The sequence below is a fragment of the Aotus nancymaae genome, unplaced genomic scaffold (genome assembly GCF_030222135.1).
Source record: "Aotus nancymaae isolate 86718 unplaced genomic scaffold, 86718_ANA_hifiasm-v0.15.2.pri h1tg000051l, whole genome shotgun sequence".
Taxonomy (NCBI): Eukaryota; Metazoa; Chordata; class Mammalia; order Primates; family Aotidae; genus Aotus; species Aotus nancymaae.
The window spans coordinates 17,185,673-17,212,885 of record NW_026988465.1 but is presented as its reverse complement, the minus strand read 5'-3'; the positions used below and the strand labels follow the sequence as shown (position 1 = coordinate 17,212,885).

At 42.9% G+C, this 27,213-nt stretch overlaps 1 protein-coding gene and 1 non-coding gene across 4 annotated transcripts in view; one reads left to right on the top strand and one right to left on the bottom strand.

The window, feature by feature from the left end:
* The window catches only part of E2F3 (E2F transcription factor 3), a 95,998-nt gene that overhangs the window by 36,563 nt on the left and 32,222 nt on the right, over positions 1–27,213 (bottom strand). The gene's annotated exons all lie outside the window — the stretch shown is intronic.
* On the top strand, positions 4,477–4,583 carry LOC135269320 (U6 spliceosomal RNA). Its single transcript, XR_010337627.1, has one exon. It is a non-coding gene; the product is annotated as a U6 spliceosomal RNA (small nuclear RNA).

Below are 27,213 nucleotides of genomic sequence, written 5' to 3'. Positions count from 1 at the left end.
TGCGCAAGTGCGTGTAGGCAGTCATTTCATAAAAAGCAAGGAGGAAAAGAGACAGGACTATTTGAATCACATTCCAATTTAGGAGAATGCTCTTTATGACAATGTTCTCAGAATGGTTTATAAAGGTGAATAAAATAAGAAACTACAAGAACAGATACATTAAAATGAATGTTATTTCCATTGTATAATTCTGTCAGTTTGCAAAATATAACTTAATTTTTTTTTTTTAAACCGGGAGACTGGAGGAATGGCAAGGAACCTTGGCTGAGTTCCCTGGGTCTCGGTTTCTTCATTTGTACGAGGCGTAGACAGGACCAGAAAACTCACTGGCATACCACTTTCCAGGGCTTGAAGGGCTGTGAGCATCTCTGAAATTTCACATCCTAATCAATTACTTCTTTTGTTCATTTACTATGACCATCTCTGGGCAAGACCCACCAGAACCTGGCAAAAGCTATATACAGGATTACAGGTAAGAACATAAAGTAAGGACCATATATTTCAAAAACCATCATAGAATTCTAAGCAAAACGTCCCTTGATCTGTGACTTAGTTTGTAGCTTAAAGGCATAAGCTCCAGGCTGGGCATGGTGGCTCACGCCTGTAATCCCAGCACTTTGGGAGGCTGAGGAAAGTGGATCACCTGGTGTTGGGAGTTCGAGACCAGCCTGATCAATATGGAGAAAGTCCGTCTCTACTGAAAAAAAAAAAAAAAAAAAAAATCAGCTGTGCATTGTGGCACATGCCTATAATCTCAGCTACTCGGGAGCCTGAGGCAGGAGAATCTCTTGAACCCGGGAGGTGGAGGTGGCGGGCACCATTGCACTCCAGCCTGGGCAACAAGAGTGAGACTCTGTCTCAAAAAAAACCAAAAAACAAAAAACTCTTTGCCTAGCTCCTTCAATGCACAACCCTGAGGTGTGGCCACAGCAAGCCTCAGCTAGCATATCATTTCACAGTTCCTTCCCTAGGGTCCCAAGAGTTGGTTCTAGAATTGTCTGGAGTTGTAAAAGGGATGAGAGAATTTCTTTCTGTCTCCACCCTATTACCACACTGTTTATGACCAAATGGCACCCCTGTCAAAGTTTTTGGGACACCCTTGCCCCAGGGCCAGTCCAAAAGAATGCTCACTTTATTAAGAACAGTGCCCTGTCTTGAGGGAAAACAGGATGTTTAGAAAGTTTTGTATTTAATCATCAACTCTCTCTTCAGCCAACTATGACTCGCTACAGAGAAAATCGTACAGCAGGGTCAATAAATAAAACCATAGACGTCTATGACGGATCGTCAAGTGCTGCTGTGGACAAGGCAATATCTGATAGGCCAAAAGGTGAGAAAAGATCTAGAAAGGTCCATAGCTTTCCCTGGAGCTCTCAAAGATAACAGAAGCTTTTGTAGGTCAGAGTCTCCAAAGAGGGTTGGAATCAATCTGCTAAATGCATCAAAACAGAGCCAAGCGGGAGAGTCCAGTCCTGACCTCCCTGGCACAGGCATTCACTGGCATTTTATCACTTTGCTTACAGCCAACAAAATCAATCAGCAAGACTATTACAATGACACACACAGGATATGGAGAGAAACACATACTACAACATGGGTTCATCAAAAGACAAGAAAGCCATCCAAAACGGAGTTGACTTCAGCTTCAAGCAAGTTGCTCTTTATGCATTTCTTATTCTGATTGTACTGGCATTCAGGACCATTTTCTTGCACTCGATATTTGGTCCCTCTTATAATCTTACGATAACCAAAACTACTTTAGAACAAACGTGCGTGTCCTTGGTTCTTAAACTAACTTGGATACACGTTGTCATCAACTGGGTAATAAAAAAAATATCCTGATCCCTGGGTTCCACCCCTGAGATGTGGAATCAGTTACATGGATGTTGCCTGGGTAGCTGGATTTTAAAAAGCTGTGCAGTGGACTCTAATGCCAGAAAAGCTTTAGAACTACTGCTCTGGCAAGGCACGGTGGTTCACGCCTGTAATCCCAGCACTTTGGGAGGCCGAGGCGGGCGGATCACGAGGTCAAGAAATCGAGACCATCCTGGCCAACATGGTGAAACCTCGTCTCTACTAAAAATACAAAAAAAATTAGCTGGGATTGGTGGCGCACGCCTGTAGTCCCAGCTACTCTGGAGGCTGAGGCAGGAGAATTGCTTGAATCCGGGAGGTGGAGGTTGCAGTGAGCCGAGGTCGCGCCACTGCACTCCAGCCTGGCGCCTGGTGACGGAGTGAGACTCTGTCTCACAAAAAAAAAAAAAAAGAACTACTGCTCTGAGCCAAACCCTGGCTGGCAATTTGGCTCAGAGGTTACTGCTGTTTATGGGAACTCTGCCTTAACCTGCCAAATACAAGTACCATGATGGCGTGGCTAACAGTCATCAGAAGTATTCTGTTCTGGTATCAAATTAATATTAAAGGCAGAGGGGAAAGGGATGAGAAGGAACAATGATGCTTTTGTGGGGGTAAGACAAGTCTTCAACACTACAAAACTCCCTAGCAAATTATAGAAACCAGTTTTGCTGGTTTATTATTATATGACAAAGGGAAGCACTGACCCAGTGGCAAGATCCTGGATGGAAGATGTACTAGGCCAAAGCACTCAGTACTAGTGAGATGTCTCCCTGACTCCTGAGGTAAGGCAGGGAAGTTTCCTACTCTAAAGAATACCACCTTTAAAGAACAGAATGTCACTTCCTGCTGCTAGTCTACATTTTTACATGTCAAGAAGATAAGGACAGAACCCACCTAAGGCAGTGCCGTAGGGTTGTAAACTGCCATTATGAAATTAAATATTACCTCTAAGTTCATAGAACTCAAACTTGAGCATACTCAGAATCATCTGAGAGGCTTATTAAATTCAGATTGTTGGGCTTGTCCACACAGGGTCTCTGATTCTGTAGGTCAAGGATGGCAATTTGGATTTCTGACAATTCTCAGCTGATGTTGAGGCTGCTAGTCTGAGGACCACACTTTGAGAACTCCTGTACTTAGGGCTCATAAAACATGCTCCTTGAATAACAAGAAAGGTTTCTATTTAGCTTCAGGCTTTGTGATAAAGAGACAAATACTTTGATTGAAAGGAGACAGTGTCTTAAGATAAATCTCAGGAATTGTGCCAAGAGGCAAAAGGTTAACATTCCCCTAGGGAGAAATAAGCAGGTGGGTTGTTAACCTCATTCATTCACTCTTGAGTAGTTATTACCCTTGGAGGACAAAATGGAAGAGCTGTCTTGAGTTAAAAAGAGAACCTAAACATTCTTTCCAAAAAACAGTGACCCATGGTTTCTTGTTTTACAAGGGAACAGTGGCTATTTTTCATTTATTCAATATTTACTTTATAATGGTGGCTCTTCAGTGGGAGGAAAGGTGGGCATTTTGACCAAGTGGTTAGGGAAATTGGGTAGCCATCTACAATAAAATAAAGTTGAGCCAGGTACGGTTGCTCCTGTCTATAATCTCAGCACTTTGGGATGATGAGGTAGGATCGCCTGAGCCCAGGAGTTCAAGACCAGCCTGGGCAACATAACAAGGCCTCATCTCCACAAATAATAAAATTTTCCAGGCATGGTGGTGTGCACCTGTGGTCCCAGCTACTCAGGAGGCTGAGGTAAGAGAACTGCTTGAGTACAGGAGGTGGAGGCTGCAGGGAGCCGTGACTGCGCCACTGCACTCCAGTCAGGGCAACAGAGCGACAGCCTATCTTCAGGAAAAAACCAAACTTGAATCCATACTTTACAGAATATCAGGATAAACCGCAAATGGAGCAAATATTTAAATGCAAAAAGAAGTAATCGCATGGAAATTCTGCAAGAAAATATGGGTCAATTCTAGTATGTCTATGTGTGGAAGGGGTTGGTGGAAAATGCTTTCTGTGACTTGAAATCCAGAAGCCATAAAGCAAAGAATGGAAAATTAACTCCCTTATAAGACAGACAACCCCACAAATACTAAAGGAAATGACAAACCAAGAAAAATTTGAAGATCGTATCACAGAGTTAATCTCCCTGTGATATAAAGAGCCCTCACAAATCAACAAGAAAAAGAGCAAGAATCTAAGAGGAGAGTAAATCACGTACACGAATTAAGTAAGCGCAGTTTAAAAAAGAAAAAAAGAAATGGCCTCTAAACATCTTGAAAAGATGTCCAGCCTCTTGCTTTTTAAAAAAGGTATGCAAATCCAAACTGTATCGATACAGTATATTTTACAAATGAGATTGGCAAAAATCCAAAAGTTTGAGTAACAAGAAATGTTTCTATTTTATTCTTTCTGTGGCAGTTGTGAATGGGATTATGTTCCTGATTTGGCTCTTGGCTTGACTGTTGGTATATGGGAATGCTAGTGATTTTTGTATGTTGCTTTTGTATCCTGAGACTTCACTGAATTCGTGTATCAGCTTAAGATAGATAACCACTCTATTGGTGCAGCCCTCATTAAGTTGGCGGGAGTGCAGAAATCAATCAGTACTTAGGGTGCTCGCTTCAGTAGTACCTTATGAAAACTGGAACTATACAGAGAAGATTAACATGGCCCCTGTGCAAGGATGACAGGCAAATTATGTGAAGCATTCCATTTAAAAAAACACCAGTCCACCGAAAGGGCAAGCAACACGACTATAAACTCTAGAATAAATGGATAAAGTCGTGGACACACACACTGTCCCAAGAGTGAACCAGAAAGAAACAGAATCCCTGAACAGATCAATAACAAGCTCTGAAATTGAATCAGTAATAAATAGCCTACCAACCAAGAAAAGCCCAGGACCAGACAGATTTACAGCCAAATCCAAATTCTATCAGATTTACCAAGAGCTAGTACCATTCCCACTGTAGTCCAAAAACCTGAGGGGGAGGGGTTCCTCCCTAACTCATTCTGTGAGGCTAGCATCATCCTGATACCGAAACCTGGCAGAGACACAATAAAAAAAGAAGGTCAATATCCTTGATGAACATCGATGCAAAAATCCTCAATAAAATACTGGCAAACCAAATCCAGTAACATATCAAAAAGCTTACCCATCCATTTTCTCAAGACACAAAATATGCCAAGCAAAAAAGGAAAAAAAAACAACTTACCCATCACAATCAAATAAGCTTTATCCCTGGGATGCAAGGTGGTTCAACTTAGGCAAAACAAGAAATGTGAATCATCACATAAACAACTAAAGACAAAAACCATATGATTATCTCAATAGATGCAGAAAAGGCTTTCAATAAAATTCAACACTGCTTCATGTTAAAACCTCTCAATAAACTAGATATTGAAGGAACATACCTCAAAATAAAAAGAGCCATCTATGACAAACCCATAGCCAACATAATACTGAATGGGAAAAGGCTGGAAGCATTCCTCTTGAAAACTGGCAAAAGACAAGGATGCCCTCTTTCACCACTTCTATTCAACATAGTACTGGAAGCCCTGGCCAGAGCAATCAGTCAAGAGAAAGAAATAAAGGGCATCCCAATAAAAAGAGAAGAAGTCAAACTATACCTGCTTGCAGACAACATGATTCTATACCTCGAAAACCCCATAGTCTCAGCCCAAAAGCTCCTTAAGCTGATAACAAATTCAGTGAAGTCTCAGGATACAAAAGCAACGTACAAAAATCACTAGCATTCCCATATACCAACAGTCAAGCCAAGAGCCAAATCAGGAACATAATCCCTTCACAATTGCCACAAAAAGAATAAAATACCTTGGAATATGCTAGAAAGATCTCTATGACAAGAAATATAAAACACTGCTCAAAGAAATCAGAGATGATACAAACAAATGGGAAAACATAAGCAATTTACAGATTCAGTGCTATTCCTATCAAACTGTCAATGACATTCTTCACAGAACTAGAAAAAAATCAGCTCAGGACGGATTAAAGACTTAAGTGTAAAATCCAAAACTTTTGTAAAAACCCAGGAAGATAACCTAGGCAATACCATTCTGGAAACAGGAATAGGCAAAGATTTCATGATGAAGACACCAAAAACAATTGCAACAAAAGCAAAAATTGACAAACGGTATCTAATTAAACTAAAGAGCTTCTGCACAGCAAAAGAAACTCTCAGAGTATACAGACAACATATAAAATGGGAGAAAATTTTCACAAACTATGCATCTGACAAAGGTCTAATATCCAGCATCAATAAGAAACTTAAACAAATTTACAAGAAAAAAACAAACAGCCCCATTAAAACGTGGGCAAAGGACATGAGCAGATACTTTTCAAAAGACACACATACATGGGGCCAATAAGTATATGAAAAAAAGCTCAATGTCACTGATCATTAGAAAAATGCAAATCAAAAGCACAATGAGACACCATCTCACACCAGACAGAATGTCTATTATTAAACAATCAAAAAACAACAGATGTTGGTGAGGTTGCCGAGAAAAAGGCTTATGCGTTGTTATTGGAAGTATAAATTAGTTCAACCATTATGGAAAGCAGTGTGGTGATTTCTCAAGGACCAAAAAACCACCAGAACTACTATTCAACCCAGCATTCCCATTTCTGGGTATATATCCAAAGGAATATAAATTGTTCTATCATGAAGACACATGCACACATATGTTCACTGCAGGACCATTCACAATAGCAAAAGACATGGAATTAACCTAAATGCCCACCAATGACAGGCTGGATAAAGAAAATGTGGTACATATATACCTTGGAATACTATGCAGCCATAAAAAGAATGAGTTGTATCCTCTGTGGGAGCATAGATGGAGCTGGAGGCCATTATCCTTAACAAACTAACACAGGAAGAGAAAACCAAACACTGCATGTTCTCACTTATAACTGGGAGCTAAAGGATGAGAACACATGGGCACATAGAGGGGAACAGATACTGGGGCCTAGAGAAGGTAGAGGGTAGGAGGAGGGAGAGGATCAGGAAGAGTAACTAATGGGTACTAGGCTTAATCCCTGTGATGAAAAAATCTGTACAACAAACCTTTATGACACAGTTTCCCTATATAACAAACCTGCACATGTATCCCAAAACTTAAAAGTTAAAAAAAAGAGGGCTAGCCATACTATCACAAATACATATGCACATATCTACTGGCCCAAATCCCAATCCTCTTATAGGAAGCTACCCTACAGACACCCCAGAGGATGTATGAAGTGATATACAAGGTTATTCACGGCACCTTCATAATAGCAGCAGATTGAAAGAATCAAAAAGTCTATTTGGGAGACTGATTTAAATAATTCCGAGACTTGCATACAATGGAATACTGCACAGCTCCAAAAAGTATGAGGCAGATTTGCATGTACTGAAAAGCTCATATGTATGTGAAAATCTCATTAAAGTATGTGATCTCACGTAAAAAGCTCATAAAAGCTTACGTACATGAAAAGCTCATTAAAGTACATGGTCCCATGTAAAAACAAGGTGCAGAATAACATCTAGTTGTCACCTTTTCTAAGAACAGAAAGAAAATAAAAAGCATTTGAAAATTTTTGAGATTTGCATAAACAGTGGAAGAATTTTTGAAAATTTAATGGAAATGGTAAACTATAAAAGGTGTGGGTGGGCAGGTTAGGTGGGAACAGGCTGGACAGCAAGATTTTCTAATTTTATCTTCTTATAAAAGTTTCTTTATAATAGTTATTGAAATCAAATTATGGAGCTACATAAAAAAATCAGAAAACTTCAGTGTATACGGACATTTTTTTCTTTATATGTATGTTTTCAGTAGAAACCCAAAGCCAAAAAAGAATAGTACTTAGTAAATACAAGTCAGGCAACAGGGTTACGTCAAAGTTACTGACTGCCAGGAGGCCAGGTATTCGATGGCAAAGTCCACTTTGCAGGATTTCAGAACAGCATTTACTAAAGCAGTCTCTGAAGATGAAAGAAGCCAGGCTTTTAGTTTTACTGGATCATTCAATCTCTATAAATACTCTCTTCCAATTAAGCCAATGAATTTACATGTCTTTGCAGCCCATGCTTTTAAGTAAAGCTCAGATGTCTGCCATAGAATGTTTTCCACTATGCGGCCCTCCCCTCACCCCTACCTTCAGCTTTGTTTCAATAAATAATTAACACAAGCCCCTAATTATAGACTTCAAGAACACAAAATTCCTCAGATCAGACAAGAAATACAACATACTCTTCTCCCACGTCTCAAACCTATCTTTTAACTAATTCAAAATAAGGAAACACCTTTAGATACTGTGTAAAATGCACCACATGGAGTATACACACGAGTCATATTAACCAAGGGTTTTTAGTACCTCTATGTCTATCTGAAGAGATGCCAGTTTTTACATATTTCCTTGAAAATCATATTTTAAAAACATCTGTTCTAATTGTTATATGTGTGTGTGTATGTGTGTTTATGTATGTGTGTGTGTGTGCGTGCATGTATAAAAGGCAAACACATTTATATATTAAAGGCAAACACATTCAACTTACTGTGGGTACATAACAAGGCACCAGAGCTACATTCGGATTGTCTGTCATACAACAGAGCAAGAAAATAAGTCAGCCGGTTTTTCTGTGTGTGGACACTGGATGCCGGGAGTTTACAGGGAGATACACACCAGCAAGCAAGGCAACATGCTAGCCTGCAAGAGCACTCCTTGGAGAGCTGATGATTATTTCTCTGGAGAGGTTTCTAAGCTCTGCATTGAGAGCACTCATGACAACCAAACCAAAAAGAGCCCACTACAATCTAGCTTTCACCATTCCCTGCTCAGTTTCTGAAATTGCTACCTGTCATCTGCCTGGAGAAAGAAAATGGGATTGGACAAGTGAAAAACCTTTCTATCAATCCCCAGGAATGAAAGTGGATTTCAAAATCCTGCCCATTGTGTCAACAGGAAGTGGAGCAGAAAGGCTTAAGGACAGAATGTGATGAATGACCAATGTTCCAGTTCTTGATATGGCCCTAACCCATTGGGTGACCGTGGGCAAGTCACCTGCCTTCCCTGGGTCTCCACTTGCTCACCTCTAATATGAGGTGGTGGAACCCGAAGTCTCACAGACATCTTTTCCAGCACGTGTAACTGGAGCTCCTGGTTGCTTAATTCGGATAGCTTACCCTGTCACTTGAAAACCCAATTTACTGCCAAGAATAAATTATGGCAATGACTGTTGGTGATTGTTTACAATGAATGAATGTGTTGTAACACAACTCATGGACAAAATGACTTCACAGACTATTCCCTTAGATTTCTGACTCCTGATTATGTAGCAGTCTTTGCACAAGATGACATGATATAAAAATAAATTCTCTGTTTCAGCTGGGCCCTTAGCCCTTGGAGGCTAGATCAGTGCAAATCACTGTTTTAAAAAAAAAAAAAAAGATTGCTGTGAGTCGTGTAGTCTGCTGGTGCAGTAGTGAACTGCCCCCAAGACCTGCTCAAGATTAGAAGTACATGTAGAAAAAGCAGTGGCTTGGGGTTAAGACTACATTCTTGCCGGGCACAGTGGTGTGTGCCTGTAGTCCCAGCTACTCAGGAGGCTGAGATGGGAGGATCGCTTGAGCCCAGGAGTTCTGGGCTGTAGTGCGCTATGCCAATTGGGTGTCCGCACTAAGTTCGGCATCAATATTGTGACCTCCCGGGAGCGAGGGACCACCAGGTTGTCTAAGGAAGGGTGAACTGGCCCAGGTCAGAAACGGAGCAGATCAAAACTCCCAAGCTGATCAGTAGTGGGATCGCGCCTGTGAATAGCCACTGCACTCCAGCCTGGACAACATAGCGAGACCCCGTCTCTAAAAAAAAAAAAGACTACATTCTTATGCTGAGGGGTAGGAGTGGGATGCCTGATAAAGCAAAAGGGCAAGACTTACAGGCTCTGTTCTCTTACATTTACACACACACAAACACAGAGACACACCACTAATGATGTAGTACTGCTTAACTCATTTGTCCCTTGGGCAAGAAAGCTCACAAGAGAGGCAGTGCCCTTCCCCACCACCTGTCCCAAGCTGCAGAACGCCAGGCACTGGTTGGCCATACTCTTCTTTATATGACACTAAACAGGACTTCTCGTCCCTCCTTCCTCCGAGTGCAGAGAATCTACCTATTTTCCCTGACAAGATGCAAGCTAATATGTTAATATAATTTATACTCTCTATCCTGATATTATCCAAGAAACACTATTAAAATTATCAATCATATTCTGGCCCTAAGGTGGCCACATTTCTTTATTAAGATGCAGTAAAACAATGACATTGCATGAAGTTGCTTTTTGTTACTAAGATTTCTTTGCTTTTACTTTTAACTTTTAAGGTTCTCTCTAAATGTTCAGCCATCCATCCCATCAAAAATACAGAGGGCTGGGCGTGGTGGTTCACGCCTGTAATCCTGACATTTTGAGAGGCTGACGCAGGCAGACCACTGGAGTCCAGGAGTTGAGGCCAGCCTGGCCAACATGGTGAAACCTTGTCTCTACGAAAATTACAAAGATTAGCCAGGTGTAGCAGCGCACGCTTATGGTCCCAGCTACTTGGGAGGCTGAGGCAGCAGAATTGCTTGAACCTCGGAGGCAGAGGTTGCAGTGAGCCAAGATTGGGCCACTGCACTCCAGCTCCAGCCTGGGTGACACAGCAAGACTATGTCTTCAAAGAAATAAACAACACGGGGGGAATTACAAAGGATTCACTCTCCATTTCCTTGTCCAGAAAGAGGCATTTTACGTTGGGGTCAGCAATGATTCCAACCTTAAGTGCTACCTGCGGTATGATAGAACAACGCCCATATGTGGTGAGTAGGCACTCCTACTGCCTTCCAGGATAAATCCCTAAACTTCGGGTGAAATAATTTCATGAGAACAACTATAGCTAATTGTACGGACTCTGCTAAACAGTATCATTTTATCATTCCTGGATTTTTAAGTCGCAGATGAGAAACTTAACGTCGGCTAGCAACTGGCAAGGTAGAGACCTGAACCGGTCTAATAACCAATTTGTAACTATAGCAGGTCTTTGAATAGCATTTCATCAATGTCATTTTGTTATAACATTGATGAGGAAAAAAATGGATTCTTGCTCATGGCCACTATCTGTAGAGTTTCCAGGTTTCCACCATGTCCGTGTGGGTTTTCTCTGGGTCCTCAGGTTTACTCTCACACCCCAAGGCTGTGCACATGGGGTGAAGTGGTGTATCTACAGTCTGAGTGACTGAGGCTGTGTACAAATGTGTCCTGGGATGAGACGTGCCCCGGTCTGAGTGACTGAGGCTGTGTACGAATGTGTCCTGGGATGGGACGTGCCCCGGTCTGAGTGACCGAGGCTGTGTATGAATGTGCCCTGGGATGAGACGTGCCCCGGTCTGAGTGACCGAGGCTGTGTATGAATGTGTCCTGGGATGAGACGTGCCCCGGTCTGAGTGACTGAGGCTGTGTACGAATGTGCCCTGGGATGGGACGTGCCCTGGGATGGGACGTGCCCCAGTCTGAGTGACCAAGGCTGTGTACGAATGTGCCCTAGGATGGGACGTGCCCCGGTCTGAGTGACCGAGGCTGTGTACGAATGTGTCCTGGGATGGGACGTGCCCCAGTCTGAGTGACCGAGGCTGTGTACGAATGTGCCCTGGGATGGGACATGCCCTGGGATGGGACGTGCCCCAGTCTGAGTGACCAAGGCTGTGTACAAATGTGCCCTAGGATGGGACGTGCCCCGGTCTGAGTGACCGAGGCTGTGTACGAATGTGTCCTGGGATGGGACGTGCCCCGGTCTGAGTGACCGAGGCTGTGTACGAATGTGCCCTGGGATGGGACGTGCCCCGGTCTGAGTGACCGAGGCTGTGTACGAATGTGCCCTGGGATGGGACGTGCCCCGGTCTGAGTGACCGAGGCTGTGTACAAATGTGCCCTGGGATGGGACGTGCCCCAGTCTGAGTGACTGAGGCTGTGTACGAATGTGCCCTCTGATGGGATGGCATCCTGTTCAGTGCTGCTGCCCTGCCTCACACCCTGAGCTGTTGGGACAGGCTCTATCCATCAGAAATCCTAAGCTGGAATAAATGATTAAATAATAATCTTACTTGCTTTTCAATTAATCTTTTTTTTTCTTTTTGATACGGAGTCTCGCTCTGTTGCCCAGGCTGGAGTGCACTGGTGTGATCTCGGCTCACTGCAACCTCCACCTCCTGGGTTCAAGCCACTCTCCTGACTCAGCCTCCCGAGTAGCTGGGACTACAGGCACACCACCATGCCCAGCTAATTTTGGTATTTTTTGCTAATAGAGACGGGGTTTCACCATGTTGGCCAGATGGTCTCGATCTCTTGATCCACCCAGCTTGGCCTCCCAAAGTGCTGGGATTACAGGCGTGAGCCACCGCACTCTGCCAATCTTTCTTAAATGTATGTATGGCTTACCTTTATTTCAATGCTTAATATCGTAAGTATTTTGGTAGGAACTTAAGTCTTATTTTTATCAATTAGCCTGTGGTCAAATTGGTTTCATTATACATCATTTAAAACTGGTTTTCGAGAACCTATGGAGTCAGGACTTACTGTACTGTGCTAAACTGCCTTTCAGAGTGATGAGAAAACAAATTCCTCAGTTCTAAGAAGCAAGTGATTTTAAGATGTACCACTGTTTTATAAACAAATGTAGAGGGAGATCAAGGCTAAAATAAAATATACAAATGAAAAAATGCATGTCTTAGAAAATGGAGAGGTCGGGCGCGGTGGTTCATGCCTGTAACCCCAGCACTTTTGGAGGTCGAGGTGGGCAGATCACGAGGTCAGGAGTTCGAGACCAGCTTGACCAACAGGATGAAACACCGTCTCTACTAAAAATAGAAAAAAACAGCTGCGTGTGGTGGTGCAAGACTGTGATCCCAGCTACTCAGGAGGCTGAGGCAAGAGAATTGCTTGAACCCAGGATGCGGAGGGTGCAGTGAGCCAAGATTGTGCCACTGCACTTCAGTCTGGAGGACAGAGTGGGACTCCATCTCAAAAAAAAAAAAGAAAATGGAGAATTTTCTAATTTTCTCAATGCCTTGTCATCCTGGGAAGGAAGATGATGTTGGTAGTATTCTATTTTTAAGTACAAGGCACTACTGCCACCAGGGATTCCTACACAAAAGGACCAACTCACCATGACCTGCTCCTGACTCCCCAGCCCAATTGAGGAGGAACTTGACACTCAGCTTGCTATTAGTCCAAGCACTCAAGCCATGGCCAGGCCAATGCAGTTCAGTTCAAAAGACATATATTGAGCATCTACTATATGTCAGGGACAGGGCAAGGCCTAGGGATAAATGGACAAAACAGCTGTCCCCAGCATGACTGCTGCCCTCAGAGAAGCTAGCATCAGAACCAAAGCCCAGAGGTCCGCGTCCCAGTCCTACCACACCCATTCATGACTCAGGGGGACTTCCCAAGACCTTTGGGTTGACATACAACATTTTCCAAGACCTAGTCACAAACCCTTGAATTGAACAGTTAAGAAAATGTGTTTTCTGTTGTTGTGGTCTTTTTTTTTTTTTCTGGTCTGTTTTTTGACATAACATTTCATTTCCAAGGATCTTGCTTATGGGTGAGGACATAAAGGTTATACAAAACAGCAAGGAAAGGAGCCATGCTAATTTTCTGCATTTTCTTCCAGATACAGCAGTAACAAGGCAGGCAGACACAATGGAATAAAGAGAAACACACCCACAACTAGACTTTCTAAAAAAGACGGGTAGTTTTTGAGGGCCCACGAGAGATCATATTAGATCCTAGGTGTTGTTTTCTGAAGGAATAAACTAAGATGTAGACAAACCCTTCATTTGTCTAAGGTGTCAACTGTAGCTGCACTTAAAAATGGAACTGAGGGATTAGAATAAAGTTTATTTCATAAAGACTGAAGTTGTTAAGAATCATGAGTAGCTAATATTAAAATCCTCACTGCCTAAAAACACCATAACATGTAATAAACAGGGGTGTGTACCTACAACATACAATGCACCACGGGGACGCTAACATATAAAAGCCTTACAATCTGGATGGGAAGGGCATTCTATTATTTCATTGTATTTTTATTTTTCAAGACAAGGTTGCGCTCTGTCATCCAGGCTACATGAACGTGGCTCACTGCACCCTCTGTCTCCTGGGCTCAAGTGATCTTCCCACCTCAGCATTCCCAGTAGCTAGGAACACGGGCACACACCACCGTGCCTGGCTAATTTTTTTTGTAGAGACCAGGTTTCACTATGTTGCCCAGCCTGGTCTTCAACTACTGGGCTTAAGTGATCCTCCCACCTTGGCCTCTTAAGGTGCTAGGATTACAGGGGTAAGTCACTGAGCCCAGCCTCTGTCATTTTAAAAACTATAAAGTATGTAAAGTACTTGATAGGAAATTATGATAAAATAAATAAAATACAAAAGTTAACTTATAATTTGATGGAAGGCTTGCAATACACACACAGATTAACTCTCAAATAATTTTTTCTTTCCTTTAGACTAAACAAATGTTAGGGCCATCACAGAGCACTAAGCTTGAAAGGGGTGAAGACAAACTGGGGGGCAGAATGGGAATACCAGCATAAAAAAAAAAGACAGACTTTCTTGCCCCTAGCATTGCTCTTTTTAGAGATGGGGTCTCACTCTGTCACCCAGACTAGAGTCAGTGTTTTGATCACAGCTCACTGTAACCTGGAACTCTTGTGCTCAAGTGATTCTCTAGCCTCAGCCTCCCGAGTATCTAGGACTACAGGTGTGCACCACCATGCCCCGTTAATTTTTTGTAGGGATGGGGGTCTGGCTATGTTGTCCAGGCTGATCTCAAACTCTTGGGCTCAACTGATCAGCCTACCTTGGCCTCCCAAAGCACTGGGATTATGGGTATGAGCCACTGCATCCAGCCTGTCAAATAATTTCTATAAGGCAATAATGCTACCAGAATTCACACAGGCTGAGACAGTATCTGAAGCACTACAGGCTACAAAACAAATGTTATTAACAATCCCAAACTGGGGATTTCAGGTCAACAAACTGTCTTTTGTAACCAGGAAGCCACAGGGAAGTTAGATGTTGGAATGCAGAATCATTATATGCAGACCCCACAGAAAAATTCCATGAAGAGAAAGAGAATAGAGCCAAGAGAAGCAGCCACGGACTGTGAGAAGGGCTGGTCCACAGACACGGAGGCGGGGCCGCTGCACCCCACAGCAATTCTTGAGCAGACCCAGCTTTCTGTGTTGACAGACAGGCTTGTTTCCTTATCCGCCAAAGGAAGATGGTGGTGCCCATGAGCCACCTGTGTTACACAAATGTTTCAAAGGTTAAATTTAAAAAACAGATTTGAGTTTTTTGTTTTTTTTTTTGAGACAGTTTGCTCTTGTCACCCAGGCTGGAGTGCAATGGCGTGATCTCAGCTCACTGCAACCTTTGCCTCCTGGGTTCAAGCGATTCTCCTGCCTCAGTCTGCCACATAGCTGGGATTACAGGCGCCCTCCACCATGTCTGGCTAATTTTTGTATTTTTAGTAGAGACGGGGTTTCACCATGTTGTCCAGGCTGGTCTCGAACTCCTGACCTTAGGTGATACACTTGCCTCGGCCTCCCAAAGTACTGGGATTGCAGGCATGAGCCACTGCGCCTGGCCTGAGATATCTTAAACATGATTACTGGAGAAACTTAACTGTCCTCTAAAGGTTTTGTCTATACTGATCAGTGAAAAGAACAGTGTCCAGATATAAACATACACACAACAGCATATCAAATTGAAGGTATTAAAAGTATTTTAAATACTTCTTTGTTTCTTATAACTACATAAGGATAAAAATGCGTAGAACACTGCATGTTGTGAAAACCTGCATCATTCTAAACTTTGCTATCAGGAATAAAAAGTACAGAAGTTACTGAGATAATTGGTGAAATAATATCTGACATGTGAGGAGCCTCTCCTTTGGGTAAGCAGCACAAGATAAATTTTTCATTTAGATGAAGCCACAGCTATTAAGAAGATGGTTAGTAGGAGAATGAAAAGACTCAAAGGCAGATTGTTTCTGGAGAGGCAGGGTAAGCACACTTTGCTGTGCTGACTCACCTTTACACTGAAGAATACAGTCACACACCCCCTGACTCCCTCAGCCAGAGAAAGCACCTCATAAACAGGCTGGCATACATGTCCAACCAGGTCAGTAGCAAAGCAAATATGCTCCTTTCCCCAGCCAAAGCCAACACTGAGGGGCAGGCAGATTCAGCAAAGAGCAAAAGCAATTATAGGCGACCCAATGATGAATGAGGATGAGGCCTGGTTAGCAAATTAGAATTGGGTGACATGCAGATGGGTCAAAGCAAGGATTCGCCCCCACTCCCTTGGGCAGGGCTAGTTGGATTGTAAGATGGGGCACCTGCTGTGGAAAACAGTTTGATAGTTCCTCAAAAAGTTAAACATATGGCCAGGTACAGTGGCTCACGCCTATAATCCCAGCACTTTGGGAGGCCGAGGCAGTGGATCACTTGAGGTCAAGGGTTCAAGACCAGCCTGGCCAACATGGTGAAACCCAGTCTCTACCAAAAATAGAAAAAAAAATTAGCTGGGCGGGATCTCAGCTACTCAGGAGGCTGAGGCAGGAGAATCGCTTGAACCTGGGAGGTGGAGGTTGCAGTGAGCCGAGATCATGCCACTACACTCCAGCCTGGGCAACAGAGCAAGAATCTGTCTCAAAAACAAACAAACAAACGAAAAACACAAGTTAAACACAGTTATCATATGACCAGCAATTCCACTTTTGGGTATATACCCAAAGGAATTGAAAAAAGAGCCTCAAACAGAAGATACTCTCACACATCAAAGCTCACTGCAGCATTATTCATGATAGCCAAAAGATGGTTGTTGGAATTTTCAGCCAAAAAAAAAAAAAAAAAGAGATGGAAACAACTCCAATGTCTACTGATGAATGAAAAGATAAACAAAATGGGGCCTTATACATGCCATGGAATATCATTCAGATGGAAAAAGAATCAGATTTTGATACATGCTACAATATGAATGAAACTTGAAGACATTGTGCTAAGTGAAATAAGGCAGATAGAGAAGGACGAGTATTTTATGATCCCATTTATGTGAAGTATCTAGAGTAGTCAAGATCATACAGACAGAAAGTAGAATAGAGCTTACCAGTGACTGGAGGGATGGGAGGGGGGTTATTGTTCAATGGTAGATTTTCGGTTACAGATGGCGAGAGAACTCTGGACATGGATGGTGGCTGCGTGACACTGTGAATGTAGCTGATGCTACTGAATCATACACCTAAAAATGGTTCAAACCCTAAATTGTGTGTTTTGGATGCCCTCACCCCTGCAGGGCCTTCCCTTACCTACTACACTGGATTTTGGGGGTATTCTCACCCCTACCCCGACCCTTTTCTCTCTCTTTGACCATCTGTTCATTTTTCCATTCAAGATGCCCACTAAATTTACTTCTGGCAGAAGTAGGCTCAACTAAATCTGGAAACCAGAGTTAACAGCAAGAGGCTTATGATCCTTGGTCCTGATATTCCACTGCTAGCTCCAGCAGGAGACCTCTCCTTCAAAAAGAAAATAAGTCATTTTTAACGAGCTTTCACAGAGATGGTAACTATCAACACTTCAGATTGTTATGGAAAGAAAACTTCAGTTTCTCTAGTGGGTTGCAGAGAGCAGACCAAACCCCAAGTAAGAAAAACAGCCTTGGGGCCCGGCGCGGTGGCTCAAGCCTGTAATTCCAGCACTTTGGGAGGCCAAGGTGGGCGGATCACGAGGTCAAGAGATCGAGACCATCCTGGCCAACACGGTGAAATCCCGTCTCTACTAAAAAAATACCACGCACCTGTGGTCCCAGCTACTCAGGAGGCTGAGGCAGAAGAATCACTTGAACCCAGGAGGCGGAGGTTGCAGTGAGCCGAGATCGCGCCACTGCACTCCAGCTTGGTGACAGAGCAAGACTCTGTCTCAAAAAGAAAAACAGCCTTTTTTTTTTTTTTTTTTTTTTTTGAGATGGAGTTTTGCTCTTGTTACCCAGGCTGGAGTGCAATGGTGCGATCTTGGCTCACTGCAACCTCCGCCTCCTGGGTTCAGGCAATTCTCCTGCCTCAGCCTCCTGAGTAGCTGGAATTACAGGCACGCGCCACCGTGCCCAGCTAATTTTTTGTATTTTTAGTAGAGACGGGGTTTCACCATGTTGGCCAGGATGGTCTCGATCTCTTGACCTCGTGATCCACCCGCCTCGGTCTCCCAAAGTGCTGGGATTACAGGCGTGAGCCACCGTGCCCGGCCCAAAACAGCCTTTTTCTACTGGTATCATTGACTTCCTACCAAGCAGCCTGAGAGACAGAGAAAAAGCCAAGCCTCCCATGTACAGAATTGTGAATCACTCACTAAATACTCAGGAGCCAAGTTTTCCTCTCTCTTTCTTCGGACCAATGAATACCTATATCTGCAGTGAGAACTGCCTTAGCTGGAAGTAGGCTGGGACTAAGGTTAAAAGTCACCACAGCCATTTGTTCCTTTGGAACATTCTAGAAAAGTGAGTGTTTAAAGTAAGACGACATGGACACTACTAAACTATTTTAATTTTTTTGGATAACTACTGTTAGGATTTTTTTTGGAAGTCATGTACCTGTGGCAAAAAAATGCCTTGGTTAAGTATTTGTGGAATGAAGAATATAATGAAAACAACTCCCTTAAATAAGAGTTCAAAATATGTGATGAAACCAATTGTTCCACCACATGGTAAATCCTTGATATGTAATCAATGGAGTGCAAGACAGTATGACAGAGGGCCAGAGACGATGTAATGTCTGCTAAGGACGTTTCGCTGCAACAGACGAGGCAGTACTGGCAGAGCACCCAGGCTGGGTTGAGGCGCCATTGCTTTCTCCATCAAAGTTTACAATCAAAACTCAAACCTACAGTAAGAAAGGGACCAATACTGGTCATAAATTTACATATTTCCATTATATTCACTTAAATGGGATGAGGAGTGTCAGGTAAATGAAGTATGAATTCTCTCTTTTCTTAAGAAAAACTTGGAGGAGGGCCAGGCACAGTGGCTCATGCTTATAATCCCAATGCTCTGGGAGGCCGAGGCAGGAGGATCCCTTGAGCCCAGGAGTTTCCGACCAGCCTGGGCAACAGAGTGAGACCCCTCTCTACAAAGAAATTGTAAAAATTAGCAAGGCGTTGGTGGCATGCACCTAGTCCTAGTTACTCAGGAAGCTGAGGTGGGAGGATCACTTGAACTCAAGAGTTTGAGACTGCAGTGAGCTATGATCGGGCCACTGTATTCCAGACTGGGCGACAGAGTGAGATCCCGACTCTTTAAAAAAAAAGAAAAGAAGGTCGGGGGCGGTGGCTCATGCCTGTAATCCTAGCACTTTGTGAGGCTAAGGTGGGCGGATCGCGACGTCAAGAGATCAAGACCATCCTGGCCAACAAAGTGAAACCCCGTCTCTACTAAAATGCAAAAATTAGCTGGGTGTGGTGGCTTGTGCCTGTAGCCCCAGCTACTCAGGAGAATTGCTTGAACCGGGGAGTCGGAGGTTGTAGTGAGCCGAGATGGCGCCACTGTACTCCAGCCTGGCGCCTGGCAACACAGTAAGACTGTCTCAAAAAAAAAAAAAAAAAAAAAAGGAAGAAAAGAAAAGAAAAAATGGGAGGAAAATGATGGTTGCAGAGGGACATGTCACTGCACTTCTCATCAGTGGAAAGACGTGCAGTATTAAAATCAGATCTAACAGAGAAATGGCAAATACACCAATAAATAAAAAAAAAAGAAACAAACAAAACATCTCAGTAAGCCTCCTCCTCCTCCTCCCTGAAGAGCAGCTTGCTTCAGCAACCCATGCTAAAGAGCTGCTTCACATTCTGGAACTCAGTTCAAAATGTGATTAATTTTGCATTCTGTTTCACATTGACAAAGTTGTTCTCTCTTGCTACTTACTTATAATTTAATTCCCTCGATGGTTCTAAAATCAAGAGAAGAAATATTTTCAAACAAAAATCATTATTTATACAGCTGGAGTTTCCATTTAGTTAGGAAAATTAGTAGAAAAATGTTTCGTCCAAATTAGACATAAGTTTTGAATGTTTCGGAAAACCTCATACCATCAACTTCTAAATCTCTATTATAATATTTATGTCTTCCTCAAAGTCAACAAGGGAACCCCCCAAATCAACTAAATTAACGGGTTCTGATCTGGGCAACTCCTTTGGCAAAGGGTGGGGGAATCTCTGAATCAGCAACAAAAATAGCTCAATTAAAATACCATTCTAACATGCAGTTAGTTTTTGTTTGAAAATGGAAACCAGGAACTTGCTTGCATGAGTAAACAGAAGACAATTACTCAGGCTGGGGTCTCCAGAGCAGAAAGCATGGGAGACAGCTGGCAATGATCTGGCTAACTTAACCAGATAATTCATGTCTAAAAATCCACTCTGGTGCCCAAATTGCCCAGATTGGTTATATCCACAGAAGAACTAAAAAGTGTAATTACCAAATTCCCTTCCAATCTGTGCAGTCAAAGCTGTGCTTGGGTGGTTTGTTTTAAGGTGGTGATTGTACTGTCTTCAGTGCTTCATCTCTAGCAAGGAATGTGCCTGGATTTTCCCAACAGAAATTTGAACATCTGTTTAAATGTCCTATGATCTCACATAGGATGCAGCTTTCTTTGTTTGTTTGTTATTTTGAGACCCAGTCTCACTCTGCCAGCCAGGATGAAGTGCAGTGGTGCAATCTCGGATCACTGCAACCTCTGCCTCCCCAGTTCAAGTGATTCTCCTGCCTCAGCCTTCCGAGTAGCTGGGACTACAGGCGTGTGCCACCAGGCCTGGCTAATTTTTTTTTATTTTAGTAGAGATGGGGTTTCACTGTGTTAGCCAGGATGGTCTCGATCTCCTGATCTCGTGATCTGCCCACCTCAGCCTCCCAAAGTGCTGGGATTACAGGCATGACCCACCGTGCCCAGCCAAGGATGCAGGTTTCATATACTGAACACAGTACTAAAAATTTCAGATATGCAAAGACACTGACAAACTGCCCTGGAGGTAATGCTTCAAGTTTATACACCTTGAGACAAAGCCCAGATGAAGAGAGATATTTTAACTCCTAACAGAAAGAAATCTAAAGGGGGAAAAATAGAGTAAAAATAAGAGAAAGAGAATGTGTTGAGTCTGCAAATTGGAGGATCCAAAATTTGAAACAAGCATGTCTTTTTAGCCTGTCATCAAAGATGTGACTTAACCCCTTTATGTTTATATAGCACTTTATACTTTTACAAAGCGCACTACAATTAATCCTCACAACTGTGTAAGGTAAATTGGGTAAGTATTATTATTCCCATTTCATGGATTAAGAAAACAGGGTCCTCAGATTTGCAGAAGCAAAACTAATGCAAATCTGAAACTTGAACCCAAGTCTTCTGGATCACAAGTTTGGTGCCCTTTCCATCACGCCGTGCTAAAGGCTAAAGTTAACTTAAAGCAAATAACAAATATCACATTACCCAGTCAAATCTGTGGTGTCTGCCATCACAAATAGTCTTAGAGTCACACATGTCATTAAATAAATCTTATCGCCAACCACAGCTGGAGAGCACAGACTTTATGAGAAGGTGGTAGCCATGAAGGCCACTCTCTCCGCATCAGTTCTGCCAGGCCCTGGGCAGGGGATTTCTCTTGTACTCGGCTTCCTAACCAGTTAATGGAAAGAATAGATTAGCAAGTCTCTCAAGTCCCTTCACATCAGGCTGATGATCAACCTAAGAGGGTTCAGTTTCTCATGTTCCCGTGAACTCAGAATGACAAGTGTCCCTTTTCCTTCTTCTCTGGATAATACGAGTTTCTCCAAGCCAGTGGCTCTCTGCTCTCCTTAACTACATGAAAATAAGGTTCTAAAATACGTTTTACCAACTTTTGCCCAAATTAAACAGAAAAACAATATGTAAACACTACAGGACAAACAGTTTTAGAATTATTAAATATTTTCTACAGGTTACTATGCTGCTCAGTTCCATTTCCAAACTTGATTGGCACCTGCCAGTTTTGATGCTCTTCACATGGATAAAGGGTATTGAAACCAGAATAACAGCCTTGCCCCGGATCAAGAAACAAAAACTACTTCTTTTGAATTGATGCTATTTCAAAGCTATCAAATTTTGTATTTTGATCAAATTAGCAATGACGTGTAGTTGACAATGTCTGTTTTACAGTTTCTTATAAGCTACGTTCAACCGGAGGACTTCTATTTCTCAGTAGTACATTCCAACTGGGAATAATGCCTTTAAATTTTTAAGACACTGGGTCTCACTGAACCCAAGCTGGAGTGCAGCAGCACAATCATAGCTTACTGCAGCCACTGCAGCCTTGAACTCCTGGGCTCAAGGGATCCTCCTACTTCAGCCTCCCAAAGAGCTGGGATTACAGGTACATGCCACCACCCCTGGCTAATTTTTAACGGTTTCCTGGAGATGGGGTCTCATAGTGTTGCCCAGGCTGGTTTCAAACTCCTGGCTTCAGGGGATCCTCACACCTCAGCCTCCCGAAGCATGGGGATTACAGGTATGAGCCTCTGCACCTGGCCTGATGTTTTAAAAAGTATGAAAGATGTTCCCTCTCCTTAAATGGAATTAACCATTATGCTTTAGTAGAAGTCCATATCAGAAACGTACTGGAATTCAAGGGCTTCAATCCCAGTCAGCGTGTTCTTGTTGCCTTTATGCTTTCTTGGTCCCACTTGGTCATTTTAAGAGACAGGGGAAAAGGACTGCTAATGTGGGAAAGCATCTAACATACAGAGACAGAAGGAAGAACATCTAGAACTAGCTTCTCCAACCCCTGGCCCATGGGCTGCACGTGACCAGGACAGCTTCGAATGCGGCCCAACAGAAATTCATGAACTTTCTTAAAACATCATAAAACGTTACTGTGATTTTTTTTTTTTTTTTTTTTTTTTAGCTCACCAACTATCATTAGTGTTAGTGTATTTTATGTGTGGCCCTTGATTTTACCATAAATGTACTAAAGTCAAACATTTCCTTATCATAAAGACAATTCTTTAGGCCAGGCACAGTGGCTCACGCCTGTGGTCCTAGCACTTTGGGAGGTCGAGGCGGGCGGATCACTTGAAGTCAGGAGTTTGAGACCAACCTGGTCAACCTGGTGAAACTCCGTCTCTACTAAAAATACAAAACTTAGTTGGGCATGGTGATATGTGCCTGGAATCCCAGCTACTCAGGAGGCTGCAGCAGAAGAATCGCTTGAATCTGGGAGGCAGAGTTGCAGTGAGCTGAGATGGAACCACTGCACTCCAGCCTGGGCAACAGAGTGAGACTCCGTCTTGAAAATAAAAAAAAGACAATCCTTTAATGTATAATCTTAGTCTGGAAAAGTTCTCTTTCTCCCAGGGAAGGTTGATAGGGACAAAAAAAGAAGGCAAGAAAAGGGCTGTAATAATAGTAACAATAATGTTTATTATTGTTATATCACAACAAAAGGAGCACATTTTTCTTACCTCCAGAATCCCTTTAATTATGGTGTTCAGCAATTCAGTGAATTTTAATAATGCTTATTGTTCCCTCTCTTTCAAAGTTATAAAGTTGGCTTGGTAACCGGCTATAACTTTTATTATGTTAAAGTGTTCCAGTCTCACTAGCAAATCAGAAGGCCCAGCAATATGTTAGTCTCCCGTATATTCTGCATTGTCTATTCATTTTTTACATGACTTGGGGCACATCGACCAAGTGCAGCGGCTCATGCCTGCAATCCCAGCACTTTAGGAAGCCAAGGAGGGAGGACTGCTTGAGCCCAGGAATTGGAGACTTGGGGCATGTGATCACCAAACCTGAGTCTGAAGAGCTGACTGTAAAATGGATATACCACTAAACTACTTCAAAGAGCTGTTGCTGGGAAGAACAAATACAGCTCATCCGAAAATATTCTTAAATAATCCAGTAGGACCTCACCTGCCCAGGGCCACACTCATTTACAAATGGGTGCTGTGTAGAGCATCCACGGCTGGTCCCAAGTGTGTTGGCTCTGGCGCCATGCTCCTGTACCCTCCTCTCCACTGCTGAGGCCTGAGCCAGTCACCCTCTAGGCTCCCCACCCCTCTCCATCTGCCATGCTCTCATTCTATGCATGTGCCTTTGTTCATTCTGATGAACAGAAGCCTGATTCTGTTTAGTGTTACCCATGGTGGGGTCTTCAGTGCTCACTGCTACCAAGAGTGACCACAGGCATTATAAAGCTTGCAGCAGTGAATAGGGGTGTCAGGGCAGGGAAGGGATAATCACCTTCCTGGACCCCTTCTGGTCCTAAATGAAACAAAGAAGCAAAGCTGTACTATACAACAATTAAACTTAATAAGGCATCTGAGGAGAAACCTGGGTTTCTCTCTATAGTTTATAGAGAAAGAGCAAGCAGAATATTTTTGGAAATAATGAAAAATCCACTGATACATTTAGAACTTGATTTAAGTGGCATAGGAGAAAAGAAATTGAGGTGTATTACCGTACATTTTTCTTCTGACACCTTGATATTCCAGTTTCAACTACATCTAATTATGCCACAAATCAGTGTCTTTAAGTCCACAGATTCTTAGGTCTTAGAGATCAATTTACCCCTAGTTATAGAGATCGCAAACTGGTGAAGTAACCAGTCTAAAGTTTCTTGCTCCTTCGTGTTAAGTTCACCAGAATTCAAGCCTCTGACTTCCACGATGGTGCTTCCTTTTTTATACCACAACATGGATTTGCTCATGGTTGTTTTCCTTTAATACATTCTTGCTACAAGTGAATTTAGGCTGTTTTTAATTAAGGTCTTAACCAAAAGATCATTTGGAAAACTCTGTCGCTCCCACAAGGCAGGACAAGCTTGTTCTGACCAGCTGTCCAAAGATTTTTCTGCTCAATCATCAAAGCTTGCAATATCCTCTTACAGTCCTGATAAGGTGAGCACCACTTCCAACCAACCTATGAGAAAAGAACCCCTCGCAAACTTCCATCCCGAAATTAACAAAAGTGGGGAGAAGATTCACAGGGAAGCAGTAAACTCAGAGCAGAAGATGGGGGTCCACGTTTGATAGGAATCTTCATTAACACGATTTTAACAAGTGATAGGACTTCTTTTTTTACGTAATTCCACCAGAACTCATGTTTTCATGCCATAGACTCCTCCTCTGGCCTCCTGATGAAGTCTATTGGACCCCTTTTCTCAGACTAGTGATTTTTATGCCTTAAAATATATATATATAGGATTACAAAGGAAACACTTTGATTGAAATACAGCTATTCAAAATAGTGAAAAGCAATTTATCATACAGTAATCTATGTTTTCTGTGTTAGTGCATTAAATAAAAAGATCCAGCAGCAGGTCAAAAATTACTGTAATTTCAAAGTCATGATGAGCATAAACAATATTTCAAGACAGCTGCAACATGTGTAATGTGATATGAAAATATCTATTTCTATGGGTGACAGTCAAACATACCGCCAGTTCTACTGCGGTTTATTGCCAACATTCATACTAGAAGAAAATGCTAAATTTCAGTTAGAGGGTAGTAATAAAAAAATAAAGTAATATCTAGAATTCTATCCAGGGACCCACATTAACAACCTGGGCTACAGAACTACTCTATGATCTCCTTAAGGTTTAATTCATTTGATTCCTGAGCTCAAACTAGCATAATGTATGACACAGATAGACACTTGGCACATGTATGAATTGAACTGAGTCAATAGAGTCCGAATTAAAAAAAAAAAAAACTAGAAAGGAGCTGAGGCTGCCTTAAGTAACCTTCCAAACCCCTTAATCTCAGCGAGTCCACACCCTGCCAGCTTCCTTCAAGTTCTTTATTCATTTAGCAAATATTCACAGAGCACCTAGTGAGTTTCAGGCCACTTTGTAGACACCAGGCAAACACAAGAGTCTAACCGCTGATGGTGACGAATGTTAGTAAAACACTAAAACAGGATAAAGAGTGACTGGTGGACCAGATGGTAGCAAGGGCTTTTCTGAAGTGACAGGTGAGTCAACTGATGACAAGGAGCCAAGGTCTCATGAAGATGTGAGGCAAGGCCATTCCAGGCAGATGGGACAGCAAGTGCAAAGGCCCCAAGGCAGGAAGAAGCTCAGTGCAGGCCTTTCTGACCTTGTGCTCCCTACTCCTGACACACCTGGCGATACCACACCCTGGAACAGCCTCATCACCTGGAAAAGACCCTGTTCACTTCCGTAACCTTCCCTCCATCTATCCCATTTCCACATACTCCGGATCACAGTCAGAGAATTCATCTCTCAGTCAGAGAATTTCAGGACAGAAGCTGTTCCATCACTCATCTAATTCAACCACAGCTGTAAGCCTCCGACCACACCTTCCGTTACAAGAAACAGCCCGCTGAAGCCGTATGTTTCCCTCGAATGTAAAATCTGTGGTCTGTGCCATATATCTTGTCTCAAACCAACCTACATCTAATGGGTTTATTTGCACATTGAGCACCTTCAGGCAAGCAGCAGCCTGACCCTCCTTGTCTTCTCCAGCACGTCCAGAGAGGAAGCGAATACAAGGACTTCGTGGTGAATCTAAAAGGAGGTGAGCAATGAACACCTTGGCCTCCATGGTGTTCCTTTAATACAGACTCCCCTCCCCAAGGCCCCAGAGGAGGTAAGTTCTAGACAAGATGGAAGAGTTTTGTGAAAACAGCCACAATCTTAAGGTCAAAGAATTATGTTGGGGCAGCTTATATTCTAAAATGGATTTTTCTCCTTCACAGGTACCATGAGCTATTCCCTCACCCCTCAATGTCCCTGATACATTCCCATTTCGAGCCAGGTGCGGTGGCTCACGCCTGTAATCCCAGCACTTTGGGAGGCCGAGGCGGGCGGATCATGAGGTCAGGAGATCGAGACCATCCTGGCCAACATGACGAAATCCCGTCTCTACTAAAAATACAAAAATTAGCTGGGCGTGGTGGTGCGTGCCTGTAATCCCAACTACTCAGGAGGGTGAGGCAGGAGAATTGCTTGAGCCAGGGAGCTGAATGCTGTAGTAAGCCGAGATTGTGCCACTGCCCTCCAGCCTGGCGACAGAGGGTGACTCTGTCTAAAAAATAAAAAAAATTCCTATGTTGGAGTCACAACCCCCAGTGCCTCACAATGTGGCTGTATTTGGAGATGAACCTTTAAAGAGGTGATTAAGTTGCAAGGAGGCCACTGGGGTAGGCCCAAATCCAATCTGAAGGAAAAGATACCTGGTGTCTTTGGCTTATGACAGAGGAACAAC